The 11,874-nt window shown below is 37.7% G+C and overlaps 1 protein-coding gene across 3 annotated transcripts in view; it reads left to right on the top strand.

Moving 5' to 3' along the window:
- Window positions 1-11,874, top strand: part of PTBP3 (polypyrimidine tract binding protein 3) — an 80,005-nt gene that overhangs the window by 436 nt on the left and 67,695 nt on the right. For all 3 annotated transcript variants that reach the window (XM_004710948.4, XM_045296566.1, XM_004710947.4), the window contains exon 2: window positions 277-305. The gene's annotated coding sequence lies outside the window, so the exon portion shown is untranslated. The remainder of the gene's footprint in view (window positions 1-276; window positions 306-11,874) is intronic.

The following is an 11,874-nucleotide window of genomic DNA, read 5'->3' as shown; positions in this document are numbered from 1 at the left end:
AGAAAGTTAATGTCCCAGGGCAATGAATGTACAAATGCGCTTTACACAATTGATGTGTGTATGGATTGTGATAAGAGTTGTATGAGGCCCTAATAAAATGATTTAAAAAAAAAGAAAGAAATTTAATGTCCCAGGGAGTAGTGCACTAGAGTTCAAACCCATGTCTTTCTGGTTCTAAAGCCTGACTTTTTTTTTCCCTTCCTTCCTCCATTCTTCCCTTCCTCTGTCTCTCCCTTCCTTCCCCCACCCCCCCTTTTTTTCTTTTATTACATCTAGCTGCCAGCAATGAGGGTTCTTTCTGAAAGGTGAGCAGCAAAAGAGTTGGATCATTTATATATCATAATATTGTTTCTTTTACATTAAAAATCATTTCTGTTTTAAGTGTAAATCAACAAATACTTAGCATAATGAGGGTTTTTTTTTTTCAAAATGAGGTTTTGAAAATAAAATTTTGCTTAAGGTTTTCCTTAGCAATTTGATCTTTGAGATAGAAGAGTTGAGAATCAAGCTCTAAGGTGACTTATAGTTCAGATTCATATGACCATACTGTGAATAACACATCTTACATATTCATATGATATATATTTTAAATATTGTAGACTGACTTATGTATAGTTGTTCCACTGCTTTCTGTTCTTCCATTGCTTTCTGTATTGTCTCCTCTTGTTAGCAATTTCAGCACTGCATTTACACTCTGGACTGGGTGTTGCTTGTGTGAGGAGTCATAAAAAGGTTTGTGGGAAAACTATTATCTTTTTACCCCATTTTCCCACTTACTTTTTGAAGCCCGCTTGGTGTTTTTAAATGCCCTATAAACAAGCAAATAGCAATTAACAATAGGATTCTAAAATTATCATATTGGTTACTTAATCACTAACCCTGCCTTTTGGAGTTGGGTAGAGTTGATTTGCTTTTGCAAGTTTTGATCTTATTTATGAGTAGAAAGTAATGGCAAAAATCTCTCTTGGTGGAACTCAAAAAAAGTATTTTTGGTAGAAATTTCTGCCAATTTCTTATTTGAGAATGTTAACTCAGACTCAGAATAAGTGCAGGCTCATAGATAAGATCCAGTTGGGGTCTGTGTATGAATTGGTGGGGAGAAGAAAGTAGTTAAAGTGAATGTTGTTTTGGTCTTACCGGAAATGTAATTTTTGATTCTAGAGTTTTGTTTTGTTTTCTATTCTAGAGTTTTAATGGCAACAATGAATACATAGAGGTATTTAAAATAATTTGTTATTTTAGAGTTGAGGAATGCTATACTTCAAGGATTGTCATGCTTTTCTAATGTGGGAAGTAGAGGTTATTAACAAATAACTGTTAAAGATAGGAACCATATTTCAATGCAGGAATTTGGATTTTGTTTATATGTTTTGCAGCAAAAACATTTAGTAAACAAAGTTGAGGTCTTATCTGAAAAGAAAACGAACTGATTAGTTGACTCAGTAGGAAATCTATATTTTTAAAAGTAAATTCTGGAAATGTGGCTTTAAAATACTCATTATTTGGAGGCTTTTTTAATAGAAATTTTCTACTTTCTTAACTCTAGCCAAAGAAGTTTGATTGCTAACTAATAAGATCAATAGGCGCTGGCTGCTCATATTTTGTCTAAGTTGAGTGAAGGGTGAGAAACCAAATTTAGTTATGTAAGTCCTTTGTAGAAACAATGAGAAGTAGTTGAGGCCCTTAATTTTGAATTTTGGTAATGAAGCATCAACTATACAAATGTGTGTAATATTGGACATTTTTAAGAACATCATTATAACAGAAATCTAGATGTCAGCGTAGTGCATAACAGTTTTTAGTGTGTATCTAAATTTGTGTGTTTAAATTTCCAGCATGTGCTACAGTTACTACTAAACAGTTTGCTATTGCTATTGCTATTATTACTAACAAAATTAATTCAAGTATTTTCCCTGTTCTTGGTTATAGTTTTCAGAATACAGCCATAGTTATTAAGAAATTATTTAGAAAATAATGTGAAAATCTTTTTTCTTTTTTCTGGGCTATTTTATTTTAGATGAGTATCGGAAAATTCACATTAGGAGCCATAATTTTGGCTTCAAATAATTGTTTGTCAGTGTACGGGAACATGCGATGTATGAATTAATTTGGAAGGTGTATCTTCTGTTTAATGTGCCAGGGGTAGCAAACTATGTAGCGCCTGGGTTAAATCTGGCTTGTCACCTGTTTTATAACTAGTTTACTGGAAGGCAATTGTGCACATTCATTTTGTTTTGTCTGTGACTACCTTCACATTGCACTGGTGGAGTAAAATAGTTGCAATAGAAACCATATGGCTTGCAAAACCTAAAATGCTTACTATGGGGCCATTTACACGAAGTAGGCGTCCTCCTGTAGGAAAGGTAGAGTTTTGCTCAAATCCTTCTCATTTTAAACTGAAGTCTACTTTACACAGAGCAAAATGCTTAGATCTTAGGGATACAATTCCAATAAATCTTGGCAAATGTTTACATTCATATTTTCTAAGCCCGACCAAGAGAATAGACATCATTCCAGAGAGTTCCCGGTTGCTTTTTCCTTTAGAGACCTAGCCTAGACAGGTCTTCTTAAAGTCATTGCTATCATGGTAGATTAGTGTGCCTGTGCTTAAACTCCATATAAATGCAGTCTTGTGCAGTATACGATGCATGGTGGTCTGGCTTCTTTTCTGAGCATAGTTATTTTGATATTGAGTAAAGTGAGTTATTTAACATGGTTCTTCTAGGCACAATTTTTGTAATTCCCACCAAACAACCCTGCCGATTGGGAATATTCTTTTCCTAACGAGCCCAGGTAAGAGACGGTGGGGGAAGATATGATTAAATGATTCCATTGTGAGCAATTGTTAACAGAATTAATTCTGATTATAATAACTTGGAACTCTAACGTGGGGATTGGCCAGTTTTGCAGTCCTGCTATGTATAAAATGAGCCATCCTAGAATCAGGAAGGGGCGGTCTTACTATCATCAAGAAAGTAAAGGCAAGAGTGGAGTGCATCCTTTGTACCCTGAGATCTCTTGTGTGTTCAACATTGACCCATGGACAGAAAGCTGTGACACCAGAGAAGTGGCAGCAGCGGATCCAAGAGTCAACATGAGATGGAGCGCTGGGCTTGCCACCACTCAGCACCACCACCATCCAAATGTATCACGTCTTCTCTGTCCTTACTAGTTTCATAAGCATATGAAGTTATGGAAAATAGCATTTCTAGGATCTGGCACACTTTATACCTCAAAGGTGAAATCTTCGCTTTTTGAAGCTTTAAATATATCTTGTATCCATCTCTCCCATGGAGAAACTACTGTTGGTTTAGAACCATGTACCTTTAGATAAGCAGTTTAGCATTTTATAACCTCTCTGCTGTAATAACCAACCAACCCACAGATCAAAGAAATTAAAAGGAAGGAAATGATAGTGAATAATGTAGATGAAAGATACAAATTTGGTGAGAGACAAAAACCGAATAGATCACCCTAGGTTTTCCTTCCAAGTTATTAAGTGTTTGTGTAACACTGGTATTGTTTCTTCTTTAAGTGTTTGGTAGATTGCAACTATGGAACTATTTGGCAATGGCATTTTATTTATTAGAAGGTTTTTTGTTGTGAATCAGTTTCTCTAATGGATGCTGTGCAGCTCTGATTTCTTCTGTTGCTGTATTCCTCAGATAGTGATTCCATTTTCAGTTAATTAAAAAATATTTTCTACTGTACCTTGTGATTTTCTTTTAATCCACAGATTATTGTGCTGCTTAGTTTTCAAATATTTGAGGTTTTAAAAAGTGTTGTATTAACCATGGAGACTCCATATTAAAATATAATTTATAAAAACATATTAAGTCTTAAACAGGACAAGAAAAGGCAAAGACAAATAATCTGGGTGAAGGAGACCCTCAGCATGAGGCCATTATGGTGCCTCAGGACTCACAGCAGACAGCCACCTAAATAGGCCATGGAGAACAAAGGGTACTCATAAAATCATGTTTGGCAGCAGATCAGTTTAACATAGTTGCATATGAGGTTGCTCTTTCATGGGCTGGCTCCGGGTGTGGTGGCAATCTACTTTCACGTGCACTGCCTGAGGGCAAAGGTTTTCATTGCTGGTCAGTGGTCAGTAAGGACTCAGTGGAGACTGAATCTATCTATATGTGAGACCCACAAAGTGGATTTAGGGCTCTCACTCAACTGTAGCCTTCTGCAAAGCAACACACACATACAAAATAGCTACATACTTTTAAACTGTTCTTGTTAGGATAACCTATCCCAAGTTTACCAGAAATTTCCCTCAAAGGTGGACACTGATTTTCCAAGGGATTCTTGCCAACCACGTGCCAGCATCTACTGCATGAGTAGCGTTCCAGCCTGATCTTTATAGGTGACATCTTACCAAGAGACAACAAGTATTTAAAACTGTGGGAACTGCTGCCTGTGCCCCCTCCAGATTTATTTCCACCCAAGATGAGCACACTACAGCAGGATGGCCACAGTGAAGCTGTGAGTTTACTGCACTCTCCTCACCAGTGTGCACAGAAGCAAAATGACCCAGAGCTCCTTGAAAATAGAATGGCCTCTATTAAACGCTGAAAACAGAGCACAATTTTCCTTATTTTCTTTTTTTAAATTTTCCTTATTTTCTCTGAGTCACAATCAAACCCCCAAACCCAGCCCAGACTGTTAAGAGGGCAGTCAAAAATGTTTGCAAACTGGATGAACAGAAATGAACAAGCTTTTAACAGTTCACAGATCAGAGAACACACAAAAAAGCTTAAGACTTAAACATAATTGCAGGGGCAGTGAATTATTTAATGTGACGCTTGTACCCAAAGTCTCTAACTCCCACCAAACAAGCTTTTCAGGCATGGATCTGGTAAGAAGGGGAAACTACTGATAGGATTTAAGGGCATAGAAGTAGGGGAAACTACTGATAGGGTTCACCTGTGGGTAATTGTGAACAGGAATCCCTGAAGTGGCATCCTGCTGCATATAAAGCAGCCCTCTGAGAAGCTGGATGAGGGATCTCATTACCAGGAAGAGCCAGGAATGGAATGTGCCCTCTGGATGGGAGGTCTCTGGCGCAGTGAACCTCTTGCATCGAGATGACAGCTAGAACAGAGGAGCAGCAGCAGAACCAGGAACCAGAACATCGAAGAGCGTGATAGACTTCCCAACCCTAGGAGCACGTAAAGCTGAGTGATTTGGGGCAGCAGGGTAGGCTGACTTGCAGAGGAGGGTTCCCTGGGCACTTAATTGGGGAAATTGGATTTGCTGACCCGTGGAAGGAGCTGAGTGCCTTCAGGCTGAGGTGGAGTGGTATGCTTTGGGGGCATTTCTTAGCAGACCTGAAAGAACCTTGGGAGGACCTGATAAAACAACTCAACCCCTGAGCATTTCTCCCTGGAATTAGAACTTGTTAACTTCCTTAATAAGCCCTTTAATCATGGATTTTGTCTTTGAGATCTGTGAAGCCCTTACAATGGATATTGAAACCTAGACAGGTAAATTGCTGGTAAGTGCTCTGACTCATCTCAACCCTAGGTACAGCAGAATGACACCCCACCCAGTCCTGCGCCATCCCCACAATTGCTCTTATGTTAGAGCCCATTGAAGCCACGCAGCCACCTGTCAATCCAACTTGTCAGGGCCTTCCTCTTCTTTGTTGTCCCTCTCGTACACGTGATGTCTTTCTCCAAAAACTACCTTCTTCCAAGGCAGATTGGTTTGTTCTTTTGGCATTCCATGGTACTTTTAATATCCTTCGCCAGCACCATGATTCAAATGCATCAAAGTTTCTTCAGCCTTTCTTAATTGCCCGATTTCACATGCATGTGAGGTAATTGAAAACAGGTTTAGGTCAGGTGCACCTTAGTCCTCAAAGTAACATCCTTGCTTTTCAACACTTTCAGGAGGTCTTGTGCAACAAATTTACCCAATGTAGTATGTCCTTTGATCTCTCAACTGCTGCTTTAAGCAAGATGGAATCTTGAGAACTTCAAACCTTTCTGTTTATCATGGTGTTACCTACTGATTCAGTTGTGAGGATTTTGGTCTTCTTTACATTGAGTTATAATCTATATGAAGGCTACAATCCTTGTTCTTCATAAGCAAGTACCAATAAAACTTAAAAAAGAAAAAGACGTCAAGGTGAAGCTGAAGAAAATTAAACAAGTCCTTGAGAGCAAAGTACAGCCTTGAGTATATCTCACCGAGTGTAGCAAACAGCCATTTCAGGAGATAGCATATAATCAAGAACTGACCATACTGAAGAAGAAATCCAAGCTACATAGAAGGCATTGGTGAAAAACAAGGTTCTGGGAATTGATGGAATATCATTGAGATGTTTCAAAAGCAGATGCAGCACTGGAAGTGTACACGTCTTTTATGCCAAGAAATTTGGAAGGCAGATACTTGACCACACTTTTGTCTATTCCAAAGAAAGACGATCCAACAGAATGCAGACGTTATTGCACAATGATATTACTATCACACACAAGTAACATTTTGCTGAAGATAATTTTTTTAAAATTCCAGCAGTACTCTGACAAGGTTACTGGCAGAAATGAAGCCGTGTTCAGAAGAGGACTTGGAACAAAGATACCACTGTAGTTGTCAGATGGATCTTGACTGGAAGCAGAAAATCTCGGAAGGATGTTTACATGCGTGGACATCGCAAGTTCCAGCGTGCAGTGTGGTGTGGTCAGGAATCAGAAGGACCTCGATGGCAACGAGCTGTTCGGTGGAGTTTTAGGCCCTTCTCCCTCTGTAAGCTAAGTCTGACGCCAGAGAATGCTGTCATTGTTTCCTTACATGCAGCAAAACTAACAATGGTGTGTGCTTAGTAACTATTTCAGGCAGGAATTAACAGTTGGACCATGATGACCTGTTAGAGCAACACTGAAAATCAGTGGTAGCTGAAGAACATCAATCCTTTGGGCTAGCACTCCTGAGATTTTAGGATTTGCCACTTAGGGGAAGATTTTTACCTAAAACAAGATATCACCCTGACAGGTTTCATAGAAGTTTTGGATGAAAGAAGAAATGCTCAAATTAATAATTAGCTGTACATTTCAGCATAAAACAATTAGAACATCAGCATCTTGCTCACCAATGCTGTTCTCTGCCTGTTTTTTTTTTTTTTGTATAAGAGCTTTATATACAAGAAGAGTTGAATATTGAGAAAACATCCAGACCATTTTTAAAATAAATCATTTTAATGGCTTTCACAGCTCTTAAAACAATCTATACATCAGTTATATCAAGCACATTTGTACATATATTACCATCATCATTTTCAAAACATTCGCTTTATACTTGAACCTCTGCTCCAGTTTTTAAGAAATGCTTATTATCTCTATTTTGCTAGGTAGAAGTATATAAGAAATCTCTCTTTATAATTGAACTGTGCAGATTTATTATAATAATAGCCCAATTTTACAAAAGAGGATGTCAAACTTATGATATATTATAAACTAGTACTCTAGGCCAAACAGATTAGTTACAAAGGCCGAATTGGGGAGAGAGAAAAAAAAAAGACATTCCCAAAGCCTATTTTTAAAACCACAGTATATCTTGGTTTTGGAATAAATAGTCCAGGTGGCATTTAATAAAAACAAAACAAAACACCTCATTATTTTTGGAAGTTGATTGTAGGACAAATAGTACCCCATCTTGGTTAGAGGTGGAGTCAGCATAACTTTCTGTTTGTAAAAGTAATATTTTCATTTTCATTAAACTGGAAAGGAGTTTGGAATACAGTCTTTGTGGTGCATATATGTTGGAATTCCATATGTTGGAACTCATTACCAAAACTTTAATTTTCTATGACTAAGATTATGCCGTGTGGCTACTTTAAGTTCAGAGTACTTGCAGGTGATTAAATGTTACAGAACTGAAAAAAAATTTTTTCTTGTTAATCACATTTGGCTTGATAATGTTTAGAGTACTGATCTAGTAGAATTAACCAAAACCTTGGTGAAAGACTAAGCTTCGGAGCTTGAGACAAATGCTAGCAAAAAAATAAATAAATAAATAAATAAAAAACTGTAAGTTAGGTCAAGATTTACAGAGTAGATCATCAGTTTTACATTAAATAGTTCATACACATTTTGTTTCCATTTATCTATTGTGATCTCCTTAATGTACCACTACTTAACCGTCTTCCTTCCTGTGTTTCCTATTTCCATTCCTCCTTTCTTAATCTTCTTTTGATTTTAAATGGTTAATAATTCTATCACAGGGGTGAGTTCAATTCTGGAGCTGATGGGGACTAAAGTCTTGGGGATTCTACCCGCCTCAGAAACCTTATGGTGCAGTTCTGTTCTGTCTTACTGGGTTGCTACGGTATGAGTGGAAATTAACATAATGGCAGTGAGTTGGGTTGGTTGGTTGACCTTTTGATCATAGATCACCAAATATGCTTTCAAGACATCTCTGTGTGGGTTCAAACCACCAACCTTTGGTTAGTAGTCAAGGGTTTAACTTTGTTTGTTTGAACAGCTTTATTAGCACTTTATCCACATGTCATACAATTTAGCCATAACAAGAAGAGTTGTACAATTATCAGCACATTCAATTCTAGAACCTATTATTCCTTGTACTCATTGTTATCCATGTAATTTTTTTCTAATTGTGGCAGAAATATACACAACAAAACATTCTTCAATTTCACGTATACATGTATAATTCAGTGCCATTGATTATACTCTTTGTGTTGTGCAACCTTATTGATCTTTTCCAAATTATTCCCCCACCAGTAACAAACTCAATGCCTCCTAAGCAACAACTCTTTCTCTTCAAGAGCTTAACTCTTTGTGCCACCCAGGGAACCATTAGAGTTTAAGATAGTCAAATAGTTTTTGTGAAACTGTCATAACAAATTGGTTCTTTTAAATTTCACTTCTGTATAATTGAAGAATTTGCCCCATTTTCACTAGCACCGTCATCTACCCGCCCACCCCTTTCTGGTCATAAAATTTCAACCATAGCAGTCTTAGAAAGAAGCTGTCACAAATATACGATTCAGTGCTTGCTTTAAAAGGAGGGAGTAGGAGGTGTAGTGGGTTACACTTTGAGCTGCTTACTACAAGGAAGTTGTTCCAACCTACCAACCTCTCCGTGGGAGAACGATGAGGCTGTCTACTCCTGTAAAGAGTTGAGCAGTGTTTCCTAAAGTCGGTGATATAGTAGGTAGGGTTTGAGAGGTGTGCTGTATGATCCAGGGACAGCTGCAAAAGCAGGCAGATATGTACACTTTACCCTGAATTGTCGTGTATAGTACAAACATTTTTAGTTGCCAGGGCAGGTGTTGAGTAATTTTTTTTTTTCTGGAAAGAGGACAGTATGCCAAATAAGTTTGGGAACCTGTGATTTAAAGTCTCATAAACCCAAAGGAGCAGTTCTACTCTGTCCTTAAAAGGTCACTATGAGTTGGATTCAGCCCAATGGTAGTGAGTTTGTTTTCTTAAAATGTGTTTACAGATAATCATACTTGTTGGGCCCACCGTATACATGAGGATTTAATCTTCAAGATATTTGTAAGGGTCATTTGACAGTTAGCAGTTTTAGAATCTTTGAGTTTTGAAGTGTAACAGAGACTGAAAAGGGTGAATATTAATGGAAGACAAAATGTTGAGAACAAACTTTGTACTTACTGCATAATCTATTGCTGTGAAGTCGGTCCTGACTCACAAAGAGCCTGCAGGACGACATAGAACTGCCTCGCAGGTTTCCAAGGCTGTTACGGTCACAGAGTGGATGCCACATCTTTTTCCTGAGGGACAAAGACTGAATTCAAATCTCTGAACTTTTGATTAGCAGCCAGCACTTAAGCACTGAGCCACCAGCGCTCTTATATTGCATGGCACCTCTTAGTTAATATAAAAATCTTCAGTGAATACTCAGATTATTCTCTTATCTCTGTAATTATTAATTTTTAAGCATAAACCCTGTATTAGGTTATATGGAGGAGTTAAAGTTGAGCCATCAGAGAAGATTACTGAATGGTGACACTACACCCTGGTCTGTTAGTGAGCCATCCTTTTCATTTTTGTGTAAGGAAAATAGGAACTGAGTAGTGCCAAAATGAATGTACTATTCTGCAAAGTGTTCCTTCAGGGTCACTACAAGATTTGCTAGAATTTTTTTTGTAACCTTTTTTATGGTCACGGTGTCTTCATAGACTGGAAAGATCAGTAACAACAACAAAATCTCGTTGAATTTCATATGCATTTGAGGCATGGACTAAAGTTTTCTTGTAAGTTGATTTATTTTGTTTTCCTTTCACGTTACCCAAGTGGCTATTTCTCAGTTGGGTAGATTGCCTTTTATTATATTAATAATTGTCACTTTAGTGCTAAATAAAGCCATTTCCATAAAATTTGATAGTGAAACACTATTTGTGTTGCGCAGTTACAGTATTGCTTTACTGTGTTGGCTCTGTGTTTAATTACTCTTTAGCAGGAAAGAGCTTTGATAGTTGATACTTGAGGCAGTGAAGCTGATTGGTGTGTTGACTTAGCCAGAACAACTGCTGCTGCCCTTAGGTAAGTTTACTGTGTTTCTTAGGAGACCGAGGCTCTCCTACTGCTCAGGTTCCTCTCCTCCTCCCATGATGCCCGTATTATTTGACTTGAGACCTTTTTTGTGTCATGTTAATTTATTTACCCATAGTACAGATCCTTTTTCTGACCCTTTTCAACCGCTTCCTTCTCCCTGCCATCTGCAATCACTCATCCAACCAAAGCTTTCTTTGCCCTCATCCCCGCCAACCACCCATTCTGCTTGATTGGTTTTCAGCCTCCTCTTAAATCACGTTGCAACTCTTACATAGCAGTCAGAACTTATGTGGGGGAAATCAGTGTTACCTAGATCTTCATTGCTACTTTACTGGAAAATTGCTCTATCAGACATTTGTGATGTAAGTCAGAAACACCTTATTTTGGACTGAAGAAGGATGTGTGTAAGAGAAATGTGTGTAAGGGAATGATGTGTAAGAGAAAGAGTTTTGTCAGGAAAGAGAAGGAACCAAATATTTAAACTAATACAAAACTGATTCTTTTAATTTTCTCATCTACAAAGCTTTACCAAGTTTTGTCAATCTGGGGATTTGAGCTTTAAAATACATTTTTAAAAACTTTTTTCCCCTGTAATTATAAATTCTTGGGATAGAAACTTGCTCAGTAGATTCTCCTTATGAGAATTTTTTATGAGTATATTTTTTATCTTTTCTAAATTACATAAAGAAATCATTAGGAGGGAAATGTTGATAGTTTTAAAAAGTATCATAATTATATGATAGGTGGAAAAGAGAATTTCCAGATGTGGCTCTTCAGGTTCCTCTGTTTCAATTGTTCTTATCTTGCAGTGTTAATAAAAATAGTCCAACCAGTCCAACGGGATGCTTTGCTTACACAGGTTAGACATTTTATATGCTTTCTTTATAAAGATCTCGTTATTGACAGAACTAATGGAATTTAATTGTTTATTTTGAGGATTCTTTAAAATTTTACATTTATGTTTCGTGCGGATATATTGAATGTTATAGCTAAGCTGTTACTAGTAGCTATCATTTAAGTGGGGCTCATTGTGACCCCAGGCCGGCAGAGTCAACTGCTCCTGAGGGTTTTTGCAAAGCTGTGACCAAACTTGTCTTCAGAGGGGCCTCTGGTGGGTTTCAGCCAGGAGTCAAGCACTGCACTGTTAAAAAGTGTCACCTTCATTGGGCCTCCTCAAGTACTCCCTCAACACAAGAATGCTTTCTTCTATTAAATTGGCATTCTATGATGATCACCTTCCCGACACAACCGCTGAAGACAAAGCGGGTGAATAAGCAAATGTGGTGAAGAAAGCTGATGGTGCCCGGCTATCAAAAGATATAGCGTC

Source organism: Echinops telfairi, unplaced genomic scaffold (assembly GCF_000313985.2).
Source record: "Echinops telfairi isolate 266 unplaced genomic scaffold, ASM31398v2 ScPeMD7_7410;HRSCAF=8448, whole genome shotgun sequence".
NCBI lineage: Eukaryota > Metazoa > Chordata > Mammalia > Afrosoricida > Tenrecidae > Echinops > Echinops telfairi.
This window is presented reverse-complemented; position numbering and strand designations above follow the sequence as displayed.